At 44.1% G+C, this 13,552-nt stretch overlaps 1 protein-coding gene across 23 annotated transcripts in view; it reads right to left on the bottom strand.

Annotated features, from left to right (window-relative positions):
• The window catches only part of MADD (MAP kinase activating death domain), a 191,926-nt gene extending 183,587 nt beyond the window's left edge, over window positions 1-8,339 (bottom strand). For all 23 annotated transcript variants that reach the window (XM_068260535.1, XM_068260543.1, XM_068260538.1 and 20 more), the window contains exon 1: window positions 8,148-8,339. The gene's annotated coding sequence lies outside the window, so the exon portion shown is untranslated. The remainder of the gene's footprint in view (window positions 1-8,147) is intronic.
• Window positions 8,340-13,552: the final 5,213 nt, after the last annotated feature.

Raw genomic sequence — 13,552 nt, 5'->3', positions numbered from 1 at the left:
GAGGGTTACTTAGGCACCAACAGGGGGGGTCTTAGGTTTAGGCATCAACAGGGGGGTCTAGGGGTTAGGGGTAGGTACAGGGAGGGTTACTTAGTAATTTTTTTTTTTTAACGTTATTATACGTTTCAGTATTTAAACGAAAGATTAACGTTTTTACAATTGCCGATTTAATGCACATTATTTAATGATTTATAACTTTAAAAAACATTATTTTTAAACGAAATACAGTACAATACATTTTTAAACGTTATCCATGCTTATCGTTAAAAACCCGGCGCCCTTTTTTCCCAGCGCCCCTTTTTAACGTACGCGCTGGGGGAAGCCCCAAGGTAAGTAAAAATCCGTTCAATCAGCTCATCTAAGGTTTATTTTAATCAATGAAAAATATAATGTAGCATATGCCTTGCCTAAGGTCACATTAGAGGACAGCGATGACACAAGCAAGGCCACCATTGTGACAGATTTGGAGATTGCAAGGGGGAGGGAAGCACTGATGGAACATTTGAGGGGAAGGGTAGCGATAGGCAGAATATTTCTTCTCCTTTTCAGAGGGGGTGGAAGCTGTGACAGATTGCAAAGGGATTGCATTTTTCCAGTTATAACTAAACCTCCACGACAGGTGGTTTAGGCACGGAAGATACTGGGGGTTTTGATCAACAGCTTTTTATTTGATGTTTAAATTGGACTGAAGCGTAAAATATTTAAATATACAGATCCACTTGAAATAATTTTGTAACTAAATGTTGACGTGGAGCCCTCCCTGTGACAACCGAGTAACACTGTTGACACAAGAAGTTGGGTGTGAATAGGACTTAAAAACGAGGTGTCAGAAGAGTGAATAATGAACCAGTGATGGGCAGAACAGCTATTTTTAAAGATAACAGTAGAAAGGGTGATTGGGGCAATCAAAAAAACACAGATATTGGTCAAGACAAGATACTATCCATAACAGGAAGCTGTGGGTGAGCTGGTCTTGGCTAACTGCGTGACTTGGTGACACAAAACTGAATGTACTATGAGAATTAAACTGACACTGCGAGGAAAACAGAGAGGAAATATCCAATATATTTACTAATCTGGGGCCCAGTCTGTGATGCACACATGCAAAAAGGGCGCTGGGAAATTTGGGCGCAGGGTGAAGCCGAAAACCGGCTAACCCTTCTATTGCAAATTTCACGGCGGTGTTAATTACTATTCCCCCTCCAGGTCGCAATGGGCTCGGGGTAAGAGGACAATTCAGCTGCCAGCAATAGCGGCTGAATTGCACCATTTTTTGTTTCTTAATTTGGGCTCCGCCTTTTGCCGACGTGTGATGTCGAAGCCAGTGCCCTGTCTGTGAACCTCGTTCTATTGTGGGAAATACCGGTAATGGTGGTTTCCAACTGACAAGCAAGTAGTATCTACCTCTGTGCGAATATATCTTTTAGCCTTATGCTAGGTACACACCATACAATTTTCTGGCAGATTTATCTGTTAGATCGAATATTTCCAACATGTCCGATCTGAATGTCCGATTGATTTTTCGTTTTTTTTTAATTTTTTACCGTTTTTCCAATCGACTGCCATAGAAGTGAACGGCAATCGATCGGGGGGAAAAAAATCGATCTAAATTCAGATTGGACATGTTGGAAATAATCGATCTTGCAGGTAAATGCGCCAGAAAATTGTATGGTGTGTAGCTAGCCTTACACATGATTAATGGGTGTGTTTATAGATCATGGCAGTTGGTGCTGTCTGGGGTTTTTTATGTTTGCCATCAGTAAAGATAATGACCTGCAGGCTCATGGTAGATCAAAGAACAACTACACGGCGAATATCAATCATTTATCGATTTATCTTCTATTTTTTTTTCACTTTGTATTGTGGCTGCATCAATGTATTACCGTAATTCCCTCCCCTACATTATGGGCTCTATTCACAAAGCATTACTGCATTCGGTAATGTTCAAAACAGCTGATTTTACCGATCACCTTCCCAAATTACAATTCACTAAACCTATCACCGCACAAAAAATGACTGTTCCCGACTAGTGAGGTAAATTACCAACTTGTGCGGTAATTATCTCTGGAAATGTTAAGAAATGTCAATTCACAAAGATTTACGCATTTCAACTACTGGGCAAAAGTGTCCGGTATTTTTCTCCAGCTCACAGCAGCCGATAACTCGCTCTCCCCATGCGGTCTCTGTGCGGTGGATTTGACAGGCAGCCAATAGGGAGAGCCACACAGCCTGCTTCTCACTGTGATTCGACGTGAAGGCGTATCGGGTGGGTCTTTCACTGTATCAAAGCAGAAAAATTGCAATTCTGAGGGCTGTCCTGCATCCTTTTAGATGTGTATTCTAGCATACAGAAGAGCTCCCCCTGGTGGCTGCAGCACATCTAAAGGGATGACTAGGATGCACAGGACAGAAAACCACAGAGTCACACACGTAGGTCCCTGCCTGCTGCCATGCTCCACGCTGGTAAGTGACACTTACCGAGCAGGGCTTAGTGAATTGAGGCCTGTCTGCTCGGTAAATTACCAAACTTCTGCCTCATGTGGGAAAACTTTAGTGAATTAGGAAAAAAAAAAAAAAAGTTTAAAATACCGCATAAGGTATTCTACCTTCCAAAATGGATTTTACCGAGCCCATTGTGAATAGAGCCCAATATGTCTAAATATTTCACTATACTTCTTTAACGGTTGTCTTTAAAGTACATGTGAACTGAGAGGGGAATACAGAGGCGGTGACATTTATTTCCTTTTAAACAGTAGTAGTTGCCTGGAAGTCCGGCTGATACCTTTGGCTGCAGTAGTATCTGAATCAGGTAATTTATAGTAAAGGACTTTGATTTAATATTGGAGGGAATTTTTGTATCTTATAGCCTATAAGATACAAAAATTCCCTCCAATATTAAATCAAGCCAGAATACAACACTTACTTATCGGCTTCAATTATTCATGCCTTATGGCAGTGATTTAACCATATGAAGACCTACGATATGTGTGGAATTGAAAAAGCTTTTAAATCTTTGCTGATTTTTTGATATTTTGTATTAATAAAGTTTTTTCTACAAAGTTTTTGCCAAACTGCACTTTACCTCCGTGTTTTTTCTAAAGTCCTTTACTATAAATTACCTAGGTCATTGCGGGCAAGGTGGATTGCCCCTAAAGGGACTTGTGTTTCAATCCTTCACTTTTTTCAAAAAAGGACGTTACCCACTATTTATATATGTAGTATCTGAATCACACACCTGAAAAAAGCATGAAGCTTATCCAGTCAGAAACATCTGATCTGCATATTTGTTCAAGATCTATGGATAAGAGTATTAAGTAGCTTGCAAGCTGAAAAAGTGTGAGCACCTCAGTAGGGATGCCAGGCAATCTGCATTATTTAAAAGTAAATAAATATATCAGCCACCATATACCTCTCAGTTCAGGCGTCCTTTAAAAGGGAACCAGAGAGGATCAAATATACATACCTGGGGCTTCCTCCAGCCCCATACGCACGGATCGCTCCCACGACGCCGTCCTCCGCTGCCTGGAACCGCCGATACCGGGTCCCGTCATTACCGCCAGTCGGCCGGCGGACGCGTCTAATTCTCCCCCATCACAGTGGGTCCGTCCATACAGGTACGCGTGTGGCTGCCTACTGCGCAGCCGCATGCATACGGGTATGGAGGGAGCCCCTGTGATGCGGACAATTGGCCGCGTCCGCCGGAAGTGACGGGCCCGGTACCGGCGGATCCAGGAAGCGGAGGACGGCGGCGTGGGAGCGATTCAGGCTTATGGGGCTGGAAGAAGCACCAGGTATGTATAAAATCTTTTCCTTTTTTCACCCCCCATTCCTCTCTGGTTCCCTTTAACCACTTTGTCCTCCTTGACGTATAAAAACGTCAAGGAGGACAGGCGCGCTCCCGCGGGCGATCGCGCGCGTGCACGCGCACTCCCGGCCGCTGAGTCGGTAGCCACGGAATCAATTTATCGGGCTATGGAGCCCGATCATGGATTCCTCTCCCCCGCTGAAAAAGCGACAGCTTCTCTCGGAAGCTTCGCTCTTTCTGAAGCTGTGTCTCTCTAAGCGTACATTGTACGCTTAGAGTGACGTCATGTAAAAAAAATCGAGATTGCCATCTTGTGGCCAAAAAGTAAAACTACAAGTAAATTCCCAAAAACATTACAATACACCAATATTTCCCCAAATAAAACACTTTTATATCCCACCCTCCCAAAAATGCCCACATAAAATGTTTAATAAAAAAAAACAAAAAAAACATTACTATATAAAAAAAAAAAAAAAACATAAATATTTACCTAAGGGTCTAAACTTTTTAAATATCTATTTAAAGATGAAATATTTCTCTCTATTTTTTTTTTTATAAGCTTGTAAATAGTGATGTATGCAAAACGGAAAAAATGCTCTTTTATTTCCAAATAAAATATTGTCGCGATACATTGTGATAGGGACATAATTTAAATGGTGAAATAACCGTGACAAATGGGCAATAATACGTGGGTTTTAATTATGGAGGCATGTATTATTTTAAAACTATAATGGCCGAAAACTGACAAATAATGAATTTTCTCATTTTTTTTCTTATTCTTCCTGTTAAAATGCATTTACAGTAAAGTGGCTCTTAGCAAAATGTACCCCCCAAAGAAAGCCTAATTGGTGGCGGAAAAAACAAGATATAGATCAGTTCATTGTGATAAGTAGTGATAAAGTTATAGGCTAATGAATGGGAGATGAACATTGCTCGGATGCATAAGCTGAAAACGACTGAGATGTTAAGTGGTTAAGGGGCAGTGAATGGAGCATCGAAGAATAGAGAAAGGGAGGGTGATGGGAGGTACCATAGCAGCAAGCCTGACGCTTCCTGTCTGAATATTTGACTTCAGGCAAAATTCAAATTTTTTAGAGTGCAATTACGAGGATCAGAGGGAAGGAGGAGAGGAAGGGACAATGCACAGAGGTATGTGTATTCTGCATGAACATACCTCTATGCTTACACAGATTTGTCTTAGGTCAGGTGTGCTTTAAGTGCAAAGTACTTAAGTCCATAGCAACCATTCACTTTGATAAACAGTGAGATATCTGTGGCTAAAGCTATGGGCACATTTGCAATAACAGTCACCAAAAATGCTGCACAGACATGCTGCACGGTAAAGATGCAGTTTCATTCAAATTGTACACAGCCAGGACTTGGGATAAGCAACATATACAAGAAGTACATTTTCTTCCAGCGCTGTAAACAAAGCGCAGAAGATGTGGGTGCAGCCGGCGCCGCATAGGCCGTATTAAGAATTACGGCTATAGCTACGCACAGCAGGTAATGTGGGCGCTGTCAAAAGACAAAGCACCAATTACTGTAAAAACACTGTATTTCGCCAAGAGCAATCAGTTAGCAGTAGAGTACTGTTGCCATGAACCTATCCTGAAATTCTATCCATGTTGAAGGGATCATTCCGGTTGCTCATTTTCAACACCTAGATTAATCCATGATATTACCTTGTTCAGCTCTGTGTTTATGATGTAGTCTACATGCAGTCTGCATTGCAAGCATTCCAATATAATCATAAATGTTTCTGCTGTAATTAATCGTATCTCATTCAGCCAGGCTTTATTCAGGTACAGTACATTGCTGAAGAGAGGGAAGCTTGTTATCTCCCTTCCCACATTCCTGCTCCTCACTGATTGGCTGAGAGCAGTTCTGTGTGACAGACTGTGAAGCAAAATACACCTCAACCCTCTGCAGAAGCTGCTGAAATATGATCTATGCCGCGCTCAACATGCGTTTTCAAAGCAAGCTAGATATGACAGTGCAGTTCTAAGAGGAAAAGTCAGAGGCAGTAAAGATGGAAACCGCCTAGAACAATTTTCTCTTTATTTACTATATAAAATTAACTGAAATCAAAACGTGAACAGAATAATACTTATGTTATGCAAGTAGAACACGTATTTATCTACTTATATATGTTTTTTGTTTTTGTTTTTTCTCCCCCAAGGATAGCATGGCTTTCCCTGATGCTTTAAAGTGAAGCTGAAGTGAGAGGCATAAGGAGAGTGCCATATTTATTTCCTTTTAAACAATTTCAGTTGCCTGGCCTTCTGCTGATATTTATGGCACTGTGTAGCCCTCTGGAGAGATCAGGTGCCCTATATTTGAGTTGACTACAACTCTTGTAATATCTATAGCTCACTCCTCTGAATCAAACTGCTAGTGCAGTACTGGTTGATGCAGTAGGCTACACCACTTATGTCAATTCCAAGCATATTCAGCAATTGCCAAAAGTTGTTAGTCAAGAATCACTCAAGTAATTTTGATATTTTGCCAACAGTGAAAGCAACTTGTTGCTACTGACACCCTGCAGCTAACAGCAAAATAACAAAACACCCTGGGGCCCATTTATTAAGATGGGTGCACTGAAATGCAAAGTAAAAGTGAAATAGTTGCCAAAGGAAGCCAATCTGAGCTCTTGATTCTTTTAGATCAGAGGTGCCCACACTTTTTCAGCTTACAAGCTACTTAAAAAAAAGAATTGGAAATGATCTACCAGGTAGACTCTACCAACAGGTGCAAACCACAACTTCAGGACATGCAATTCTCTCAGATGGGTGGTGTGCGATCTACCCATAAGCCCTTTGCGATCCACACAATGGTCACCCCTGATCTAGATGAAGTGGGATGGTGTCTCAGAGTGCAGAAGAAATATGGACATTAATAAAAATAAAACCAAAGAAATAGTGCACAGAGGCTACCATAGGGCACATAAAACGCCAACATAAAAAAAAATGATACACAGCATCATGCCAAAGGGAACTAATTTTAGGCATAGCCCAAAGTATGGATGGTAGGCATAGGGATGCAGGTGGTAGGTACAAAGGAAGTGACATATTGATGTCAGGTTGAGCCAGAGTAGAATCAATAGGAAACAAAATATTAACTATATAATAGTAATGGTAATATACTAGCAATGGTGATGATGAGAAATAATATAAAGTTACAGAGAACACAACAGAAGCATGAAACACTATGTGGGTGGATGTGCAGGGGAAGCAGGCAGATACACAGCATAAGCCATGTTGCTGCCACCTAGTATTAGGCGCGCCATACTGATGCCATATAGCACCTGGTTAGCAAACATAATGGAATAAGATTAATAATAACAATAATAAGATAGAAAAGTGAAGTCCAAGAACGGGGCAAAGTATGAATGGGGGGGGGGAATCAGGGCTACAGGAGGTAGGTACACAGGAAGAATCTTGTGGATACCACCCAGTAAGAAGAATAATACAATAACAATATTATAATAAAGTATGAGAGAATAGAGGCTAGAAATAATGCACAGCGTGGACGGAGCATGTATGACAGCAGCACTAGGGTTATTCACAGGTGTGTTATGGCAATGCCATTCAGTATCAGGATTAAAGATTCATAATAATTAGTATTTACAAAATATAACCAGGAAGAACTATTAAGCCATTGTAATGTCACTCAGAATAATAGAACAATTACCCTGATACAATACATCAAAGGAGAATAGAGGGATCAGACATGGGAGAATAGTGATTTGGGGCAGAGGAGACAGGTACACAGGGTGGCAAGTTATCATGATGCCACCCTGTGCCAGGCTAGTGTAAACACTAAATAATAGAATAATTATGGTCAATACAGCCAGTGAGAACAGAAGGCAGACATGTTAGAATAGTGATTTGGGGCAGAGGAGTTGAGGAGACAGGTACACAGGGTGGTGAGCCATCAGGATGCCACCCAGTGCCAGGCTACAGTAAACACTAAATAATATAATTATGAAACAATACAGACAGGGAGGAGAGCAGACATGGGAGAATAGTGATTTGGGGCAGAAGAGTGAAGGAGACAGGTACACAGGGTGGTGAGCCATCAGGATGCCACCCAGTGCCAGGCTACAGTACACGGAACACAAGGCAAGAATGGCTGTAAGAATGATACAGGAGATGAAGGCGGTGAGAGCAGAGGCGCTGGGCACTGTGCGGATGCAGCAGGGAGGTGCGCCAGGTGATGTGTGCCATGTTGATGCAGGGCAGAGGCAGTGACAGCCAGCTGTGGAGCAGTGACAGCAGGAGGAGGAGGGGCAGCCATGGCACTGCTTACATACACTGACAGCTGCGCACGGGCCACTTACCCGCTGGCAGACTCCCCACAGGCCGGGATCTCGCTCCCCCCAGCTCGGTGCTGCGGTCACTCCGGGGCCTGGCTGCCGGTAAGCTGGATGACAAGACACACGTGAGCGCGCCTGGCTACCCCCACCAGCAGTGAGTGAACGCGCAGAAGCAGCAGCAGCTGAGGGACGTGCAAGTGGCCAGCCCCGCCCTCACTCTTTCTACGCCAGTACGCACGCATTCCTCTGCGTCATGACGTAGACAGGTTGGCTACCAGATGCTGTTGCAGTGATATAATATAACATCTGAGATGAGATGAGCTCAGCTGAGAGAGAGGAGTTATCAGCATCCAGTCTACTGTACAGGTCATAAACAGGAGCTAGATGGCTGTAATAGGATTAGCCTGGCTTGTAAATGACTGTTATCTCTGGCAGCTGACATCCATCTTGCTGCATATATAATAGGGGAACTCGAGGCACTGTGCTGCTTTCAATGCCACAACCTACTTGAGTAAAAAGCTATTTAGCTGATAGAAAATGGTTAGTTTCATGCTGGATCCACACCATACAATTTTTTTGACAGATTTACCTGCCAGATTGATTATTTCCAGCATGTCTAATCTGAGGATCGATCGACTTTTTGATCGATTTTCTAAGCGATTTCCGTTCGTTTCTATGGAAATCGATCAGAAAATCGTTGAAAATCGATCGATCCTCAGATTGGACATGCTGGAAATAATCGATCTGGCAGGTAAATCTGCCAAAAAATTGTATGGTGTGGATCCAGTATTAGGGCAGGTACACATGGGGGCACTGATGTCGCCAGTTCAGAATCGGGACCTGATTTCTCAGATGACATCTCTGGGTGATGCTGAACAGGCATGGAGTCATGTATACAGCTGATGATGCGTTCTATTGCTGTGTGGGGCACACCTCACTATCTAAATGGGGGAAGGGGGCAGATCAAGTGGGGCACATTTGGCTATTTGAAGGGTGGCACATCTGGTTATCTAAACAGGGGAAAAGGACACATCTGTCTAAACGGCATTTGTACAATTGATACAGTACATCAAAACTAGCCGGGCAACTGTCACCTTGATTCGCTTTAATTCATCTTCATGCCAAACATGATACATACATAATTGCAGCTCTTGGTTGTGTCAAACCTGTTCCAGGTGTCTGTGCTGAGGTGTGCCGGGGTTCGGGTGACCAGGGTGGAGGGACTGCACTATGCCGTTTCGCGCCTGACTGGCGCTTGTTCACGTGCTTGTGTCTTGTAATTATAATAGCGCCATGCGGCTTCCTGTATAAGATCTGGAAGCCGCACCCTCGGCGCTCGTGATTGGTGTGAGGAGTTGGTGTCACAGGAGTCGGGTGTGAGGGGGCGGGGCCACGCCGTACCAGCGGCGAAGAGTGATAGTACGCCGCATAAGCTAGACACAGCAAGCATATGCGGCGATTCTGGTCTCTATGGCGACAGATACATTGTGTACTTCCAGTGGCATACAATACATAAATACGGTGTACATTACCAAAAGTGCTCAGGATAAACATTGCTGTGTTATAACATTAATTGTATGAAACTACATTAAAGTGACTTGTGCTTGTTTAAACATGTGCATTTTTTCATGTGAATAAACTTTATGTGAACATGGTGTGTACGCCCACGGTGGCATGAAGTAACATTCCCTTACTATCCTTGTATTAACTCACTGCCCAATAGGTTAAAAACACCTTTTTATTATTATAAAAATCCCTAAAAGACCCCAAACCCTGTTAAAAAGACTGGGGGTAACACTGCCGATCTTAAAGGAGACCCTGGAGATACATTATCTCCTGAATAGTTCCGACTGCCCACATGTACCTACTAAAGCTTCCGAAGGTATCCACTTGGTTATAAGTTTTTTTCCTTGCCTTATTTTTTGTTTTTTGTTTGTCCTACACTAGAGAGAAAAGGGGGGTACATGCGACCCTAACAGGAGGGGAGAGGGGAGAAGGTCCCCAATAGGTACATGGTCGCGGTCTATACATATAGCCGCGAAATCTATGTTACCTTTACGTTGAAAAAAAAAGGGGGGGGGGGGGCGGGGAAGAAGATCTATAGTAACCCGGGACCCAAGCTGATTTACCAGAATCGCAGATTGGGCACCTTACATGAATTTTGTATGTGCCTAAGTTTCCAGGGCAGGGGGCGGGTCTTGCCCCCTCCTAGTCCATTCCCAGCACATACTGAAATCGATCCATTTATTAATGGGTCAACAGTGCCCAATGCACTTTGAGTCCTGTATACTAGGACCTTCATTAACGGGTGCCCAAGTCTGTTCTGGCACCATCAGAAAGAAGGGTGTGTAAGAGAAGAGGAGAAAAAGGGGAAGAAAAAGAGAGGCAACCCATATAAGGGAATGAAGATCAGGACAGGGCAAGCTGCAACTTAAAGTCCCAAAGAGACCAAAGCCCAACACCAGGAGGGGGAGAAAGGAACACAGATCATGAAATCTATTATATTTCAAAGTATAAAGGACCAGAGAACCAAGAAAAAGGAGGGGGGCAAGGATACAGATCTCCACGGTACATTTAAGGGGTACCTTATTCATATGGACAATACCCTTTATCCAACAATTTCAATGTCCCAGACCCATCGAACATAGGGGAGCTATGGATCAAGGAAGCAAGCCAATTCCAGCCTGTCATTAAGACCTATTGGTCCCATTGCTTCCGTATGTAGAATTACCCGTGATTCTCGTCGAGTTAACTCCCGATCGCGGTCACCCCCTCTCCTAGAGGAGCTGACATGCAGGAGACCTGCAAATTTCAGGCAATTGGCATTGCCTCCATGCAGTTCCCTTATGTGTTCGAAGAGTCGGGGGCACCCCTTTCCCGACTTTATGGATTTGAAATGCTCATTTATTCTTTCTTTTAGGGGCCTAGTGGTTTTGCCAACATAGTAAAAATCACAAGGACAAAATACCACATAAGATACAAACTTTGTTTGACAGGTGATAAAAGCCTGCACCTCCCACTGCACCCCTCCCAGGCGGTAGTTGATACCTTCTCGCATATAGGGGCAATATTTACATTTGCCACATTTGTAATTACCCCTGGGGCGGCTAGTGCCCAACCAATTTGTGGTTGGACATGAGCGAAACTCACTCCAGGTTAAAATGTCGCCCAATGTGGGGGCCCTTCTATACGTTATCCTGGGGGGGGGGGTCTGGAAACACTCTCCGGAGGGCAGGGTCTCTTGCTACTAGTGACCAGTTTTTCTTAACAATCTGTGTTATTTTCTTAGCCATGGGGGTATAATCAAACATTAAAGTAAATGGACCTTTCTCTTTACTCCTGGGGGTCCTAGAGAGGAGGGAGGACCTGTCTCTGGCTCTATCCCTAGCTCTGACGAGAAGTTCCCTGTCATAATTTCTCACCTCCAATCGTGCAGTTAGCTCTTGCGATTGCACCTCAAATGTGTCCAAGCTGGTATTGTTTCGTCTTAGACGTAGATACTGGCCGTATGGCAGAGAGGTTTTAACATGCTCAGGATGGAAACTATTCCTGTGTAGCAGAGAGTTCACGGCTGTGGCCTTCCTGTAGCCCTCACACACCAATCTGTCCCCATCTGGTTTGACCTTTAAATCCAAAAAATTGATGGACCTGTCCCCAATTTCCGAGGTGAATTTCATATTCACCTGGTTGTTGTTAAGGAAACTCATGAAAGCGTCAAACTCCTCTGTACCTCCCTGCCACACGACCAGCACGTCATCCACATACCTTGCCCAGATTTTAATGTTCTGCCTGAACAGATTTTTTGGGGCCATTACGTAATCCTCTTCCCAAGCTCCCAGAAACAAGCCTGCATAGGTACATGCCACAGAGGTCCCCATGGCAGTCCCAGAGACCTGGTGGTACCACCTTCCATCAAACATAAATGCATTGTGCATCAAAATAAATTTCAAACATTCGCACAAAAAATCCTTATACCCATCGTCTTTATTGGTTCTATCAAGGAACCTGCGGACCGCCCTTATCCCCTCCTCGTGGGGGATTCTACTGTAGCGACTCTCTACATTTATAGTGGCTAACCTGTAGCCTGGTCTCCATGCCGTGCTCTCCACGAGTTTAATCGTGTCGAGCGTATCGGCCAAATAGGCCGGGACCCTCACAAGCAGGGGACGCAACAGATGGTCCAGAAAACGAGACAGGCGTTCTGTGAGTGAACCACACCCTGAGACGATAGGTCTTCCCGGGGGGTTCTGTGCGGACTTGTGCAGTTTGGGAAGGTGGTACCATACAGGATATCGTGGAAACTGCGGGAGTAGATCAACTGCCAGCCTCTGTGGGATGTATCCTCTCTCGACTCCCCGCCTTAACAAAGTGCGCAGAGTCGACTGGTGAATACAAGACACAAGCACGTGAACAAGCGCCAGTCAGGTGCGAAACGGCGTAGTGCAGTCCCTCCACCCTGGTCACCCGAACCCCGGCACACCTCAGCACAGACACCTGGAACAGGTTTGACACAACCAAGAGCTGCAATTATGTATGTATCATGTTTGGCATGAAGATGAATTAAAGCGGATCAAGGTGACAGTTGCCCGGCTCGTTTTGATGTACTGTATGCATGATGACTTCTTTCTAGTGATATGCACCGGTTGCACGTCCTTTGGCTTCTTTTCATATGCTGCTATACAGGAACGCTTTGAGGTGAAGTTTTGTGCCGTTAGAAGAGACATATGCAGGCTGCATTTTCTGTTCCTCCTCAAGATCCAAATACTGAGTGCCGAGTGGTGTGTATTTCTGCAGTGTACTACATTTGTACAATTGACTTCACCCATGACCACCTCCACATTCTGATGTGTGGCCATGCACATTTTGCCCAGGTGTGGGCGCAAAAACTTTATTTGTCCCCGGGTGCTGAAAACCCTAGCTATGCCTCTGGGAATTGGCTATCACTTGGCTGAGTTGATCTGCTGGGCAGATCACTAGCCAAGCGGCTGCTGTACACATGCCAGATTATCGGCTGAGGCAGTCATTATTAGCTGCCCGTAGCCAACTTTAATTATGCATATGTATGGGCCTTTGAGGTGAACTGGAGGCAAACTTCAGGTCAAAAACTGATACAGGCAGTCCACGACTTACAAAAGACTTGATTTACAATTTTACATACATACAAACAAAATTGTCTCCATGTACAAAATATGGGTTCAGGGGCAAACGCAGGATTTTTAAGGGGGGGGTTCCTGAAAGGTCCAGAAGCACGTATGTCCCGAGTGCTTCCGAATACAGGTGGCTTCATACTGCCCATGCACAAAAGTGCGCTGGCGTATTACGGAGCTGCCTATCTTTGAAAGTACTCAAGGACACTAGTGTTTCTGAGGGCTTCTGGTAGCAGCAAATGTGAACGGGGTACAGCGCTGGAACAACTCCCCAAGAGAGGA

Source organism: Hyperolius riggenbachi, chromosome 11, assembly GCF_040937935.1.
Source record: "Hyperolius riggenbachi isolate aHypRig1 chromosome 11, aHypRig1.pri, whole genome shotgun sequence".
Lineage (NCBI taxonomy): Eukaryota > Metazoa > Chordata > Amphibia > Anura > Hyperoliidae > Hyperolius > Hyperolius riggenbachi.
Note: the sequence above shows the minus strand (reverse complement) of the source record. Positions and strands in the feature narration are given on the sequence as shown.